Source organism: Schistocerca americana, chromosome 1 (assembly GCF_021461395.2).
Source record: "Schistocerca americana isolate TAMUIC-IGC-003095 chromosome 1, iqSchAmer2.1, whole genome shotgun sequence".
In the NCBI taxonomy this organism is placed as follows: Eukaryota; Metazoa; Arthropoda; class Insecta; order Orthoptera; family Acrididae; genus Schistocerca; species Schistocerca americana.
The window spans coordinates 1,057,154,965-1,057,170,171 of NC_060119.1; the positions used below are offsets into that span (position 1 = coordinate 1,057,154,965).

A 15,207-nucleotide genomic window follows, 5' to 3' on the forward strand; every position below is an offset into this window, starting at 1 on the left:
CGTCAGAAAAGTTATCCACCGTCTTTAACGAATGCAACAATTACAAATACGCTCTCAGCGCCGTTGTATGACTAGCAGCGGGTGCAAGAATGATACGATGCTTCGATTTTTTAAATGAACGATGTTCTTTCATTAAAGAATACCAAAACACAGTATTTAAACAGATTTGTCATATGATATTGAAAAAAAATTAACTTCCTGTTCTTAAATGTTCCGTTTCAGTTCTTTTGTTTGTTGTCCAATGTTCTTTGCTTTCGTTTTTGTTCTCTTCTTAAGTTTAACATTTGCTATTTGAGGGCAAATGAGGACCATGAAAGCCAAGTTATTATGTTATTGGAAAAATAATAAATGCAGACCATGAAACTTCCTGTCACATTAAAACTGTGTGCCAGGCCGAGACTCGAACTCGGGACCTTTGCCTTTCGCGGGCAAGTGCTCTACCGACTGAGCTACCCAAGCACTAATCACGCCCCCTAGGAGACGAGGTACTGGCAGAAGTAAAGCTCTCCCACAATTTCACCTTGTAGTCTAGTTTGAAGGTATGTTAGTCTAGTTTGTAGGTATGTCTTTTTCTCTTATAATATAATGGAAGAAGCCTATGAAACCAATAATTCAGCATTTGCCGAACATTTAAAATAGCTTTGACAAATACAGAGCAGACATGAAAAGCGACAAAACAATTAATTACACCATTGTCTCATCCTAGTGCTGCAGAACTACAGTATCCAGTTTATCGTTGGTACGAGTATGCACTCTGTCTTCAGGCCACGAGTGGCCGTGTCATCCTCAGTGGAGGATGCTGATAGGAGAGGCGTGGGGTCAGCACACCGCTCTCCCGGTCGTTATGATGGTATTCTTGACCGAAGCCGCTACTATTCGGTCGAGTAGCTCCTCAATTGGCATCACGAGGCTGAGTGCACCCCGAAAAATGGCAACAGCGCATGGCGGCCTGGATGGTCACCCACCCAAGTGCCGACCACGCCCGACAGCGCTTAACTTCGGTGATCTCACGGGAACCGGTGTATCCACTGCGGCAAGACCGTTGCCCTAGTACAAGTATGAGTAAGCAATTAAAATGACCAAACATATATATGCAACGACTCACTGATAAACCTGATTGACATCAAGAAATAGCTTAAAAGTACACACAAAAATGCAATTTTAACCAGTCATCATAGACATCACATAAATACATCCAACAGCTTGCATTTCTGAAGGAAATAAAACACAAGATGATGGAAATGCGTGTATATCGTTTGTGTTCTATGGTTACCGTGCCAGGCCGCGCGGGATTAGCCGAGCGGTCTGAAAAACTGCAAAAAAAATGGTTCAAATGGCTCTGAGCACTATGGGACTTAACTTCTGAGGTCATCAGCCCCCTAGAGCTTAGAAATACTTAAACCTAACTAACCTAAGGACATGACACACAACCATACCCGAGGCACGATTCGAACCTGCGACCGTAGCGGTCGCGCGGTTCCAGACTGCAGCGCCTAGAACCGCTCGGCCACCCTTGCCGGCTGAGGCGCTGCAGTCAGGGACTATGCAGCTGGTCCCGGCGGAGGTTCCAGTCCTCCCTCGGGCAGAGTGTGTGTGTTTGTCCTTAGGATAATTTAGGTTAAGTAGTGTGTAAGCTTAGGGACTGATAACTTAGTAGCTAAGTCCCATATGATTTAACACACATTTGAACATTTTTGAACCGTGCCCGAAGTAGAAAATAGATTCGTCGCGAGAAAAAAAAAGTGTGTGTGAAATCGTATGGGACTTAACTGCTAAGGTCATCAGTCCCTAAGCTTACACTCTACTTAATTTAAATTATCCTAAGGACAAAGACACACACCCATGCCGGAGGGAGGACTTGAACCTCCGCCGGGTCCAGCCGCACAGTCGTCGCGAGAAAAGCAAGCGCATTTTGGTACCCTATAAGAGATGTACAACGATGATTACCTGGTATACAAATGATCTCCTGGCATCATAAAGAGGCCTAAAGATGGTGTAATGTAAAACCGAAATTAATTTCAGATAACAAAAGACCGATAAATATAGCTGAAGGTGGCATCCCTACTTCATAAAGACACAGAAACAACTGAAGTTCCACTAACTGTTCCAAGATGAATGTAAGCAGAAAACAGAAATCGATTTTTTTCAGTTGCACTAGGATACAACCTCAAGTTCAGGAATCTTGGACCCTGTCAGGAATAGAAGAAGGGTGAGAGTGTTCACGGCGGCTGGTATCACACAACTAGAGGAATTTCTTTACGGCATCTACCATAACTTGGTTCCTACCATTTATTCCGGAATGATTACCAATAGGGCAGCCCCAGTGGATTTTCAAACCCTACTATTTATTCCGGAATGATGACCAATAGGGCAGCCCCAGAGGATTTTCAAACCAAATCGCATCACGTTAGTTCTCTTAGTCACTTATAAAAATTCACTACGCTTTTAGATTGATGTTGCTTCTTGAATATAGATTCTTTAGCTTGCTGTCGTACTGGTTTGTCATCGCACACTTAACCTTAACAACGCTGGCGGGTAACTCTACCCCCAAAAATATACATTAAGGTGACAAATCATGGGATACCTTTCAATATCGCGTCGGGCGTCCTTTTGCCCAGCTTAGTGCAGCAACTCGAGTCAACAAGCTGTTGGAAGTCCAGTGAATAAATATTGAGGCATTATGCCTCTATAGCCGTCAATAAATGCAAAAGCGTTGTCGGTGCTGGATTTTGTACACGAACTGACCTCGCGATTATGTCCCATAGATCTTCTAAGGGATTCATGTCGGGCGATCTGGGTGGTCAAATATTTGGCTGGAATTGTCGAGAATGTGGTGTCACCGCCAGACACCACACTTGCTAGGTGGTAGCCTTTAAATCGGGCGCGGTCCGGTAGTATACGTCGGACCCGCGTGTCGCCACTATCAGTGATTGCAGACCGAGCGCCGCCACACGGCAGGTCTAGAGAGACTTCCTAGCACTCGCTCCAGTTGTACAACCGACTTTGCTAGCGATGGTTCATTGACAAAATACGCTCTCATTTGCCGAGACGATAGTTTAGCATAGCCTTCAGCTACGTCATTTGATACGACCTAGCAAGGCGCCATATTCAGTTACTATTGATATTGTGAATCATGTACCGTGAAGAGCGACGTTCATCATTAATGGATTAAAGTTAAGTATTCCACCAGCCACGTCTGTTTTTCTAAATTCTAATTTCCTTGTCCTGTTCCAGACCTCACGCCAGCCTGCGTGAGCTAAAACGCGTGTATTTCGGCCTCCTTTAGTAAAACGGTGTTGGCTCTCTTGCCAACCACAACAGAGAATGTGCTTCAAACCAATCGCCAACAACTGTAGCCAGCTGACATCGTTGTTTGGGAACACGAAGTTCAAGAATGCAAATGGTCTCCAAGCAGCAGAACATAAGCATTTCCAGTCAGTGATCGGTTCAGCTGGACCAGAGGACCCCGTCCATTCCATGTAAACACAGCCCAAACTATTAAGGAGTCAACTACAGCAGTGCCTTGTTAATAACTGTGGCCCGTGGCTTCGTGGGGTCTGCGACACACTCGAACCCTCCCAACCATTCCGCGTTCAAAGTCTGTTAATCACCGTTGTGCGGCTATAATCATGTCGGAAATTTTTTCACATGAATCATCTGAGTACAAATAACAGCTCCGCCAATGCACTGCCATTTTATATAGTGTGTGTGCGATACTAGCACCTTTTGCATGTGTGCATATCGCTATCCCATGACTTACGTCAACTTAATGTATGTTTCACGATAACAAAGTAGCTAACCGTCTGTCTAACAAGGAACGTGTATGACCATTAACGCTCAGAACTGCACGTAAATGTGCTTAAAGTATAAATCGCTCAGTCCAAAAACAAGAGTATGAGCCATTCGCACGCAAAACTGGACGACTTATAGCGACAGACTGTTGACTGCTCGGCTATTCCAAGTCTAAGATGGTAGCGCGAACAAACAAAATATCGATATAATAGGACCAAAAACAGTCCGAAGAGAACACGATATTTCCACCCTTGTGATATTTACTTCTTTAGGCAAAATTAGCTCTGAGAAGGATCGTTAATTTTGTATGAATGCAATGTTAAAAAACACGAGTAGGGATACATCATCCTCATTTCATCATCAAATTTCACTCTGAGCTGTGTATTGAGCAAGCCTATGTTGCAATACGCTTGGCAAAAGGCAGGTTCTGACATCACATAACAATACCATGGTTTGAAAATTTAATTAGCGTTGAGTTTGGAATTGGACTGTTTTAGTGCAGAAGTGATGTTGAAACCACTTGCGCTTTAAATACTGAATAACAGTGGAAAACTAACAGGTTAGTAGAAAAAGTTTGTTGTTCGGGTAGCGTAGTTATTTTAAGCACAGGAAACCATAGCGAGAAGACGAGACATTGGAATATGTGTGTTTTTTGTCCTGATATATTGACATTTTGTCTCTTCGGGTTGTCAGAATTTCTTTTTAGACCTTGAATAGGTGATCATTGAAATGAGTCTCACGGTGAAAAGCTCAGTTTTTCATGCGAGTGGCTCATACCACCGTTTTCGGGATGAACGATTTATATTCTGACCACATTTTCGTGCCGCTCTGAGCGTTCGGGATTAAGTGCTTCCCATGTAAGTTCAAAATGGTTCAAATGGCTCTGAGCACTATGGGACTTAACATCTGAGATCATCAGTCGCCTAGAACTTAGAACTACTTAAATCTAACTGACCTAAGGAGGCAGGATTCGAACCTGCGACCGTAGCGGTAGCGCGGTTCCAGACTGAAGCGCCTAGAACCGCTCGGCCGCATCGGCCGGCCCCAAGTAAGTGACACGCCCCCTATCAACCTCCCACTCTTACCTCTCCATTCAAATTACTTAGTAACACAAATAATTGCTGTGGTTAGCCCAAAGAGTTTGATTATAAGAGATCTTTCTCATAATATTTTATGTGTTACTAAATCAGTTTTAGGAGTAGGAAGATTAGGAGTTTGATAGGACGCGTCTGACTTAGGCACACGTTTAGTAACTGTATTACCGTGATACATGTAGCTTGGAAGTAAATGCTGACAAGATCAAGTGTCTGATACCAAACCAACATTGACCTACAACCGGAGTGGGTTTTTACAAAGGTATTAATACTTTAAGTTCATAGAAAACGTCCCGTCAATGTCTACAGGTCACCTACAACTCCATTTGAGATACATCTACATCTACGTACATACTCCGCAATCCACCATACGGTGCGTGGCGGAGGGTACCTCGTACCACAACTAGCATCTTCTCTCCCTGTTCCACTCCCAAACAGAACGAGGGAAAAATGACTGCCTATATGCCTCTGTACGAGCTCTAATCTCTCTTATCTTATCTTTGTGGTCTTTCCGCGAAATATAAGTTGGCGGCAGTAAAATTGTACTGCAGTCAGCCACAAATGCTGGTTTTCTAAATTTCCTCAGTAGCGATTCACGAAAAGAACGCCTCCTTTCCTCTAGAGACTCCCACCCGAGTTCCTGAAGCATTTCCGTAACACTCGCGCGATGATCAAACCTACTAGTAACAAATCTAGCAGCCCGCCTCTGAATTGCTTCTATGTCCTCCCTCAATCCGACCTGATAGGGATCCCAAACGCTCGAGTAGTACTCAAGAATAGGTCGTATTAGTGTTTTACAAGCGATCTCCTTTACAGATGAACCACATCTTCCCAAAATTCTACCAATGAACCGTAGACGACTATCCGCCTTCCCCACAACTGCCATTACATGCTTGTCCCACTTCATATCGCTCTGCAATGTTACGTCCAAATATTTAATCGACGTGGGAGTATTCAAACATTACAGGATTCTTTTTCCTATTCATCTGCATTAATTTTCATTTGTATATATTTAGAGTTAGCTGCCATTCTTTACACCAATCACAAATCCTGTCCAAGTCATCTTGTATCCTCCTACAGTCACTCAACGACGACACCTTCCCGTACACCACAGCATCATCAGCAAACAGCCGCACATTGCTATCCACCCTATCCAAAAGGTCATTTATGTAGATAGAAAAGAACAGCGGACCTACCACACTTCCCTGGGGCACACCAGATGATACCCTCACCTCCGATGAACACTCACCATCGAGGACAACGCACTGGGTTCTATTACTTAAGAAGTCTTCGAGCCACTCACATACTTGGGAACCAATCCCATATGTTCGTACCTTAGTTAGGAGTCTGCAATGCGCCACCGAGTCAAACGCTTTCCGGAAGTCAAGGAATATGGCATCCGTCTGATACCCTTCAGCCATGGTTGGCAAGATATCATGTGAAAAAAGGGCGAGTTGCGTTTCGCAGGAGCAATGCTTTCTAAAGCTGTGCTGATGCATGGACAGAAACTTCTCTGTCTCATGGAAATTCATTATATTCGAAGTGAGAGTATGTTCGAGAATCCTGCAACAAACCGATGTTAAGGATATTGGTCTGTAATTTTGGGGATCTACCCTTCTTATATACAGGCGTCACCTGCGCTTTTTTCCAGTCGATCGGGACTTTACGTTGGGCAAGAGATTCGCGATAAATGCAAGCTAAGTAAGGAGCCAATGCAGTAGAGTACTCTCTGTTAAACCGAATTGGAATCCCATGAGGACCTGGCGATTTATTTATTTTCAACCCATTCAGCTGCTTCACAACCCCAGGGATGTCTATCACTATGTCCTCCATACGGGAGTCTGTACGAGACTCAAACGGCGGTATGTTTACACGATCCTCCTGCGTGAAAGATTTCACAAATGCTAAATTTAAAATTTCAGCTTTCGTTTTGCTGTCTTCCATTGCCAGGACAGACTGATCAGTGAGTGACTGGATGGAAGCCCTCGACCCGCTTACCGATTTTACGTAAGACCAGAATTTCCTTGGGTTTTCAGCAAGATCTTTTGCTGAGGTATGACGGTGGTAGTGGTTGAATGCTTCGCTCATCGCTCTTTTTACAGCAGCACGAATCTCTACTAACTTTTGCCTGTCCTCATTCTCCCGCTCTTTCTCGTACCGCGAGTGCAACTGCCTTTGCTTCCTGAGCATTCTCCGAATTGCGCTGTTAAACCACGGTGGGTCTTTTCCGTCCGTAACCCACTTTTTCGGCACGTACTTGCCCAATGCGTTATTTACAATGTGTTTAAAATTTGCCCATAATTCTTCCACGTCCATCATACCAGAAGTAAATGAAGTCGATTCATTTACTAAGTGGGATGCTAACAACTGCTTATCTGCTCTTTCTAGTAAGAATACTCTCCTAGCCTTCTTGACCGACTTTTTTACTTGTGTAACCATAGTCGTAATGACAGCATCATGATCATTATTCCCTGTCTCCACACTGACACCGTCGATGAGGTCTGGTTTGTTCGTGGCTACCAGATCTAAAATATTTCCATTTAGCTGCTCAAGACAGTTTTCGGATAATGCGTTCAGAAGTAATTCACACGACGGCTTGTCTGTACCAACTGTAATGAATCCATAGACATCCCAGTCTATACTAGGTAGGTTGAAGTCGCCTCCGACTAATATAGCATGATCCGGGTACTTCTGCAATACAGAATGTAGACTCCCTTTGAATGATTCTAGAACTGTCACGGTGGAACCTGGTGGCCGGTAATAACACCCCACAATTAACTTTATTTCCCCTAGCCGTGTGTTAAACGTGTCCAGATAACTTCACAATCACACTCTACTTCGACCTCAGTAGACACAATATTTTTGTCAACTGTAATGAAGACACCACCCCCTACGGTGTCTAATCTGTCTTTCCAATACACGTTCCAACTCTCACTAAATATTTCAGAACTTCCTATCTCAGGGTTCAGCCAGGTCTCAGTCCCGAGAATAATTTGCGCGCCACACGCTTCCTGGAGGGCAGTAAATTCAGGAACTTTATTCCGAACACTCTGAAAATTTACTGCTAATATCTTGATAGCTGAAGTGTCTTTACACTGAGCGCGCCCTGATTTCCCTGTCGACTGGTGAGTGTTCATCAGGACACCTCGCACTACTGCCTAGCCTAAAAAAACCCCATGTGCACGCCACAAGTACTCTGCTACCCGAGTAGCCGCTTGCTTTGTGTAGTGCACTCCTGACCTATCTTGGGGCGTCTTACAATTCCCCACCCAATAGCGCAAGTCTAGAAATCTGCAGCCAGGACCGTCACACAGTCGACGAAGCCTCTGGTTGAGACCCTCCACTCGGCTCCAAACCAAAGGACCCCGATCCACTCTGGGAACGATGCTGCAAATAGAGAGCTCTGCTTGCACCCGCGTGCGAGGCCAGCGGTCTTCACCAAATCCGCCAGCCGCCTGTACGAACTGAGGATCGCCTCAGAACCCAAGCGACAGGCATCACTGGTGCCGACGTGAGCAACTACTTTTAGACGACTGCACCCCGTACGCTCGATAGCCGCAGGCAAGGCCGCCCCCACATCTTGGATGAGGAATGCCGGACATTTGCCACATCGGACATTTGCCACACCGGACATTAGCCACACTTGCCCCTTCGCCAGGTAGCTTGAGTAGCAATCCCTCAGGTAAGGGACACCCTTCCCCGCACTACCTCTGTCCGCTTTCAAACCGCCGTCTCCACATCTTACTCGATACAACCAGTACGTAAGGGAACTTCTTCTTCGACATCTTGGCCAAGTACAGAGCTTCTTTTCCGAAATCGTAATATTTATAACTTTTGGGAAACGAAAGCAATGCCGACGATTATGTCAGTATGTAATTAGTTCTGCCAAGTATAAATATAGATTCCTCAGTCTGTACGGTAGCTTCCTTTCACGCTTACTGATTGCGATAGAAAAAGTCCATCGGCATGGGAGCAACAAGAAAGGAACGATGTAACGAGAACGCGAATGTACGCTAATCATTTCTTTTTGATCACCGTATCTGTGCCTACTTTAATTACTACAACTGCGCACCCAAAAGACAATAGGGAAAGAATAAATGGGTATGTGAATGTTTGAAAAGAAGAACGACATACTCCATATTAATTTACTCTCTGAAAACATTAGTTAATAAATTGTAGCGGGACAATGTTCAAAACATAACTGAAAACACGTTTACTAAATAGAGATAAGAACATCTATGATATACATGGCATCTAAAGTCGATTTACAATTTTAAAATGTTAGAAATAAGGAAATGAAGTAATACAGAATGCTATGCTTGTAACGTACGTTGTTGTTCTACGTTATTTAGGTCTGGTATTTACAGGGTCACAGAGAAAGCATCTTAGGTTTTGGAGGAAAAAGCCGTAATTGTAATTATCTGCACTACAACACAAACAAGAAGGACAACTTTAGGAAAAATAATGTAAGCTCACAATCGACTTTGAAGCAGATAGTTCCTGTGACTTAGTAAGGGCAGAGGTTTCATTCGACAGCCGGAATAAATTAATAACTGGCGCCTTTTACCGACCCCCTGTCTCAGATGAAACAGTTGCTGAACTTGAGTCTCATCACCCTACTCATACAGTTATAGTTGGCAGTTACTTCAATCTACCTTCCGCATGTTGACAAAAATACATTTTCATATCATACTGTAAATAGAAAACAACTTCCATAATTGTTCTAAATGCTTTTTAAAAAAATTATTTTTAACGGTTAGTTGACGAGGCTATTCAAATTGTAAATGGTTACGAAAACACACTTGACCTCTTAGCCACAAATAATCCTGAGCATCACGACGGATACAGGGATTAGTAAACAAGCATTCGTAGCGAGGCTCACTTCCGTAACAAAGAAATTCACCAAAACTAAACGCGAAATATATCTACTTATAAAAGCAGCTAAAAATTCGGGTGACGTCTTTCTAAGAGATAGTCTCCAATCCTTCCAAATGATGTAAATGAAGACCATATGTGGCTTAAGTTCAAAGAAATAGTATCAACAGCACTCGAGATATTCATATCAAATAAATTAATAAGAGACAGAACTGATCCCCCATGGTACACAAAACACGACAGAAAGCTGTTGCTGGAGCACCGCAAAAGGCACGTATAGTTTAGACAAACGCAAAACCTCCAAGATTGGTGAAGTATTACTGAGGCTTGAAATTTGGTGCGGATTTCAATGCGAGATGCATTTAATAGTTTCCACAACGAAACTCGGTCTAGAAATGTGGCGGAAAATCCAAAGAGACACTGGTCCCATGTTAAGTAAACCAGCGGAAAGGCTCAGTAAGTACCTTTACTGCGCGACAGCGACGGTTATGTTACTGATGACAGTGCCACTAAAGTGGAGTTAGTAAATGCATTTTCCGAAATACCTCCACCAAAGAAGACGAAGTAAATATTCCAGAGTTCGAAATGAGCACAGCTGCAAACATAATTTAGAAGTAGATATTCCTGGTGTTGCAAAGCAACTGAAATTACAATGTCAGTGACAGAGGAAATGATCAAATATCTTTTCAAAAAGTCTCTAATGTATAACAAAAGTACGTCTAATACATTTGTTTCTGATGTTCTTTAGTAACAATTAATTTTCAGTAGTAAGCTCCTTGCTTTTACTGACCTGTTTAAAGATAATCAACAATTTAGTAAGAAATTTTAATTTTTAAAGGACTATATCTAAATGTACTTAAGTAGATTTACATCTACTATAAATGTTTGCAGCTAAACTTAAATAAAAAATATTTGAGGTGCCAAAATTGTCAACCTTAGGATCAGATCAGTTTGGGAATAATTTTAGGTGCAATTCAAATGTTCAGTTCCCATTTTCTTTTACAAAACCGTATACTATCAGTTTAATAAACCATGATATTTTAGGTGATAGTTGCGATTCTGAAGCTTCAGAAAATTATTTTAGTAATCACAATTACTTAATAGTATGGGCATAATATTGGAAGGTAGAAAAAAGTTATCTTAACGTGACAACAATAGGGATACTTTTGTGAGGCTTGAAACACTTTTTAATTTTTACATTAAAGACTGATTCGCATCACACTTTGCACAGGCTTTGGACCGTGAAAATGATAAATGACCATCTACCATTCTGGCGTGTGTAAGATCAGCCTAAACACGCTGAACTAATGTACACTCTATTTACAATTACAACTTAATATTAGCTCCTATAATGCTGCTTCAATGTTTTAATAATTTTATCTCAGTAATCTGCGAGGACTCAGTTTTTAATACATTATTTTTAACGTGTTTTAGTCCAGTTTCTGAATGTGAGCAATGGCTTTCAAGCAAGGCCTAATGTTGCCAGTCTCTTCATAATTCTTTACGATTCTCTCTATCCTGTCGTTCAGCTTCAAGTACTTCTTCTTCCTCTTCTTACCTTCAAGATTCATTTACAATTTCATGTACATGCAGTTTGTAAGCTCTGCTTCCTTTTTCAAGCACTCCACCAAATAGTTGATTCTAGGGTGAGGGTTTCCAATAATACTATTTATTTTGTTGTGTCACCCTTCAACAGCATTCGTCGTTCGGTGCCTTTTTTCGTAACAGTCCCACATTTCTATTGCGATATCCTCATTCTCTAGCCAGTTATCCACAAAGTAGTCAAAAAATTGAGAGAATCTTCCGTTATCAGGAGCTTCTGCATGAATCTCAATCCATTCATTGCTTACGTCCTCCGGTTTTACAACTGTCAGCTCTGCACACACGCTGACGTGAAGTCTTAAATCTTCGTTCTAGCGGTACTTCTCAGTTAGACCGAGAACTCGAATTCTTCTGCATAAAGTCTTCTTCATATGGAAATAGAATCCATTTCTTTCAGTTGTGGGAAAAACTTGACGAATGGCCGATATCGCAGCTGCCTCAAAGTCCACCTTTACTTGTTTAGGACACCACTCGGAGACTGCCTGTTTTATCAGACGAAACAGACGAACAAGTGTGTCTTTCTCCTTATTAGGGAGCAGTGCAAATACAGTAGGAAGAATGTTTGTTTATTTAATCGGGCCTCCTAAGTCTACGTGTGTGGTGTAGATCTGTGCAAACTGCTTGCTGCATCTCTTAAATGTTCCATCCATAAAAAAATGGGAACATGTTTTTAAACTTTCTTTTCCTTTGCTTCCACTAAAAATCGTTATTCTCACCTCTAATCTATCGTCTTCCAGAATAAAACTACTGCCATCTCACATTTTTAATATATCTTCATGAAGATCAGTTTCATGAGAGTTCTTAGGCTATTGTTGGTTCCCCTGCTCTTGACTCCATCGACGATGAATGGTTCTCTTCATAGATTCTGAATTAGGCATCATTGAAACAAAGTCATAAACTTTATTATGTAGATTTCCCATTTCATCCGCGAATATCTCCGATAACTGTGTAGTTCCTTCTCGAGACCTTCTCTTCGCTCTTTCCACTTGCTTTCTCACTTTCAGAGCTGTATCGTCAGGTGGTCCACAGAGATGTTCTAATACGCTCAACACTTCTGCGTTCCTCGAAAGCAGCTTTCCCTTGCAGTGATCTGCTTTTCGGGGTAAACACATCCATGTAACAACACCTTCTTTAGATTCCCTCTGTTTATAAGATACGCGTAACCTTTGTAATGAGCAAGAGGCCTGCCCTTGTTCGTTGTAATAACTTCCATACTGATGGTCGCGTTAGGAACTTCGAAAGCAAACTGGGCGGGCGGGTGAGGGGGAGGAGGAGGAGGAGGAGGGGGAGACAACACACCCGACCCTTCGGAGCAGGTAAAATCGTGGCAAATGTCCGCCGTGGCAAATGTCCGGACACCTTGTATGAGTTCCCCCGGCAGACAAACCGAGTGCACGTTGGAATTCTTTCCAGCCCTGTACCCTATTTCCCTAAGGGGCTCCATCACCCGCCTAACGTTGGAGCTCCCAATAACCAGCAAGCCTTTGCCCCCGTGTGCCTGCTCGGGCCCTGCTGAAGAAGCGGCCACCTGCCCACTGACAGGACGAACGGGCGAGGCCAGCCGGACAGCCTCTACATTGACCCTCCGCCTCGAGCGACACGAACGCGTTGCAGTCCGCCACTCACCCTGAGGTGAGGGCGGCCCCAACGCGCCGGGTACACTAGAAGGTGCCTCGGCGGCTGAGTCAGCAGACGCAGCAAGCGACACCTGGGGTGTCTCAAGCGACGCGCCAGACCCTCCGCCGTCGCTGCACCTCGAGGCAGCAGCCTGAAGGCGGCTGACCGTGGCCAACAGCACGCTCAGCTGCTCGCGAACCGCGGCCAGTTCCTCCTGCGCCCGCACATAGCACGCACCCACTCTATCCATCCTACTGCTAATATCTAAAGACTCCGCGAATTTGTGCTCTACAGCTATCAATAAGCAATATTACTCCTCTCAAATACGAGAATACGCAAGGATTTTATGTAATTAGATATGCATGCGCACAAACACTCGGAAAGAAATTAAGAATCAAACTACAAAACAAATATGAAAGCTAAATACGCGACTCGCTACTGCACTGCTGCTGCACTGATACTTCACCAGCGGCTGCTCAAGGCTAGCCATTGGTTTCCTGATTACTCCGTTCGCCGTTAACTATTGTGTGTTCTCTCACTTCGTATACAACTAACGTGAATCAACAGTTATTAATGTTGGTGCCTACTTTCCGCATTCCGTTCGTCTGCAACTCATCCTGCAGACCACGTCAGACCAGTTGCCCTGCACGAAGATGATAGGCACCAAACCCTTTCTGTACTCAACCCACGCCACCTGTCCGTCAGAGATGAGTAAGGACAAGATTCGATACTCGGGAACAGAAGAATTCCTGGACCAGTTGAGAGGTGGCATGCCTTTATGATGCACACAGTGACTTGCCCCTTCTCTTATTTATATCTCACTCTGAGTAATTCGATTTGGGGAAGTATAGCCGAGTATTGTCATTACAAGGCTAGTATTGAGAACTCAGAAGGTATGAATATTTTCCTCTCTAACTGCATGCAGTGAAAAGTTGCTATTCCTTCACACGCGGACTTCCCACGCAACATCTCACGTCACCCGGGTGGTCCGGTGACAGGCGGGTACTGCTGATCTTGAAAGGGTTATGCCGACGGGTGTGACGGAGTCGAGTGGATGTGGTCCAGGCGCCGATATTGTTACAAGAGCGGGAGCGACACGCCCACAGGGGCCTGAAGGTGCGGCTGGGGTTAGAGATTCCGTTCCTTCGGAGAAACTTAGTGAAAACACTTTCTGACGGGCTACCAGCGAGGCGTGAGAATGACTTGTGTTTGCCAGGCAGTCTTGGCGGGCAAATTCCCTCGTTTTCTGCAAAATCATAACTGTGATTGGCTTGCTCAGGGGATAGCTCCGTGACGTAGCAAAATCGCTGCAGAAATTGGCGCCAATTACCTCCATTGGTGGAATAGTAGCGCTTTGGCAACAGAGTGAAATTTTCCGCCAGTTTTCGAGTTTCTGATTGGCACGTTAACCACGGGCACTGTGGTGGGGGCGGTAATGTTCTGTGTTCGGTTTGTACGGATGCTCTTGAGAGGGTCGGCCCTCGCCTTTCGGTCGGAGTAAGATACAAGACTGAGCTCTCGCTGCTCTGGACAACCTGCCTTCCGTTGGCTGTCTAATATACTTTCGTTTAATTGTAACTGTTTGACGAAGTTGCTGAAGTTTCGACTTCAATGTGACATTCCAAGTACAGTTGGTAACTGAGCGTTCTGCGTACAAGCGGCCTATGTTGTCCGTCTTGAGCAGTTTTGGCTGAAGTTGACTGTATCGGGCTTACTGTGTGACTTCGATTGTTAAAATCAATCACTGTACCGTCACTGATTATGTGGCGAGCCTTCTTTGTCTCCTTCAGGTTGGTTGATTGTTTTGGGGAAGGAGACCAGACAGCGTGGTCATCGGTCTCATCGGATTAGGGAAGGATGGGGAAGGAAGTCGGCCGTGCCCTTTCAGAGGAACCATCCCGGCATTTGCCTGGAGTGATTTAGGGAAATCACGGAAAACCTAAATTAGGATGGCCGTACGCGGGATTGAACCGTCGTCCTCCCGGATGCGAGTCCAGTGTCTAACCACTGCGCCACCTCGCTCGGTGTCTCCGTCAGAGGCACATTTGTATTGCTAGGAAGTCATTAGACTGGAACAACGAGACCAGGATAATTTGTTTCTGGCTATACTCGCGACATTATCCTCACCACGACGGGACGTCGAAGCAACCAGCCATCGCCTCCAGTACGCCAAATCGTGTCCTTGCATTTAAGAAGACAGCTTGGTAATGTATGTCCGCAGCACCGG

General features: G+C 44.2%; 1 pseudogene; it reads right to left on the minus strand.

Moving 5' to 3' along the window:
- Window positions 1-929: 929 nt before the first annotated feature.
- Window positions 930-1,047, minus strand: LOC124559171 (annotated as a pseudogene).
- Between the last annotated feature and the right edge of the window lie 14,160 nt (window positions 1,048-15,207).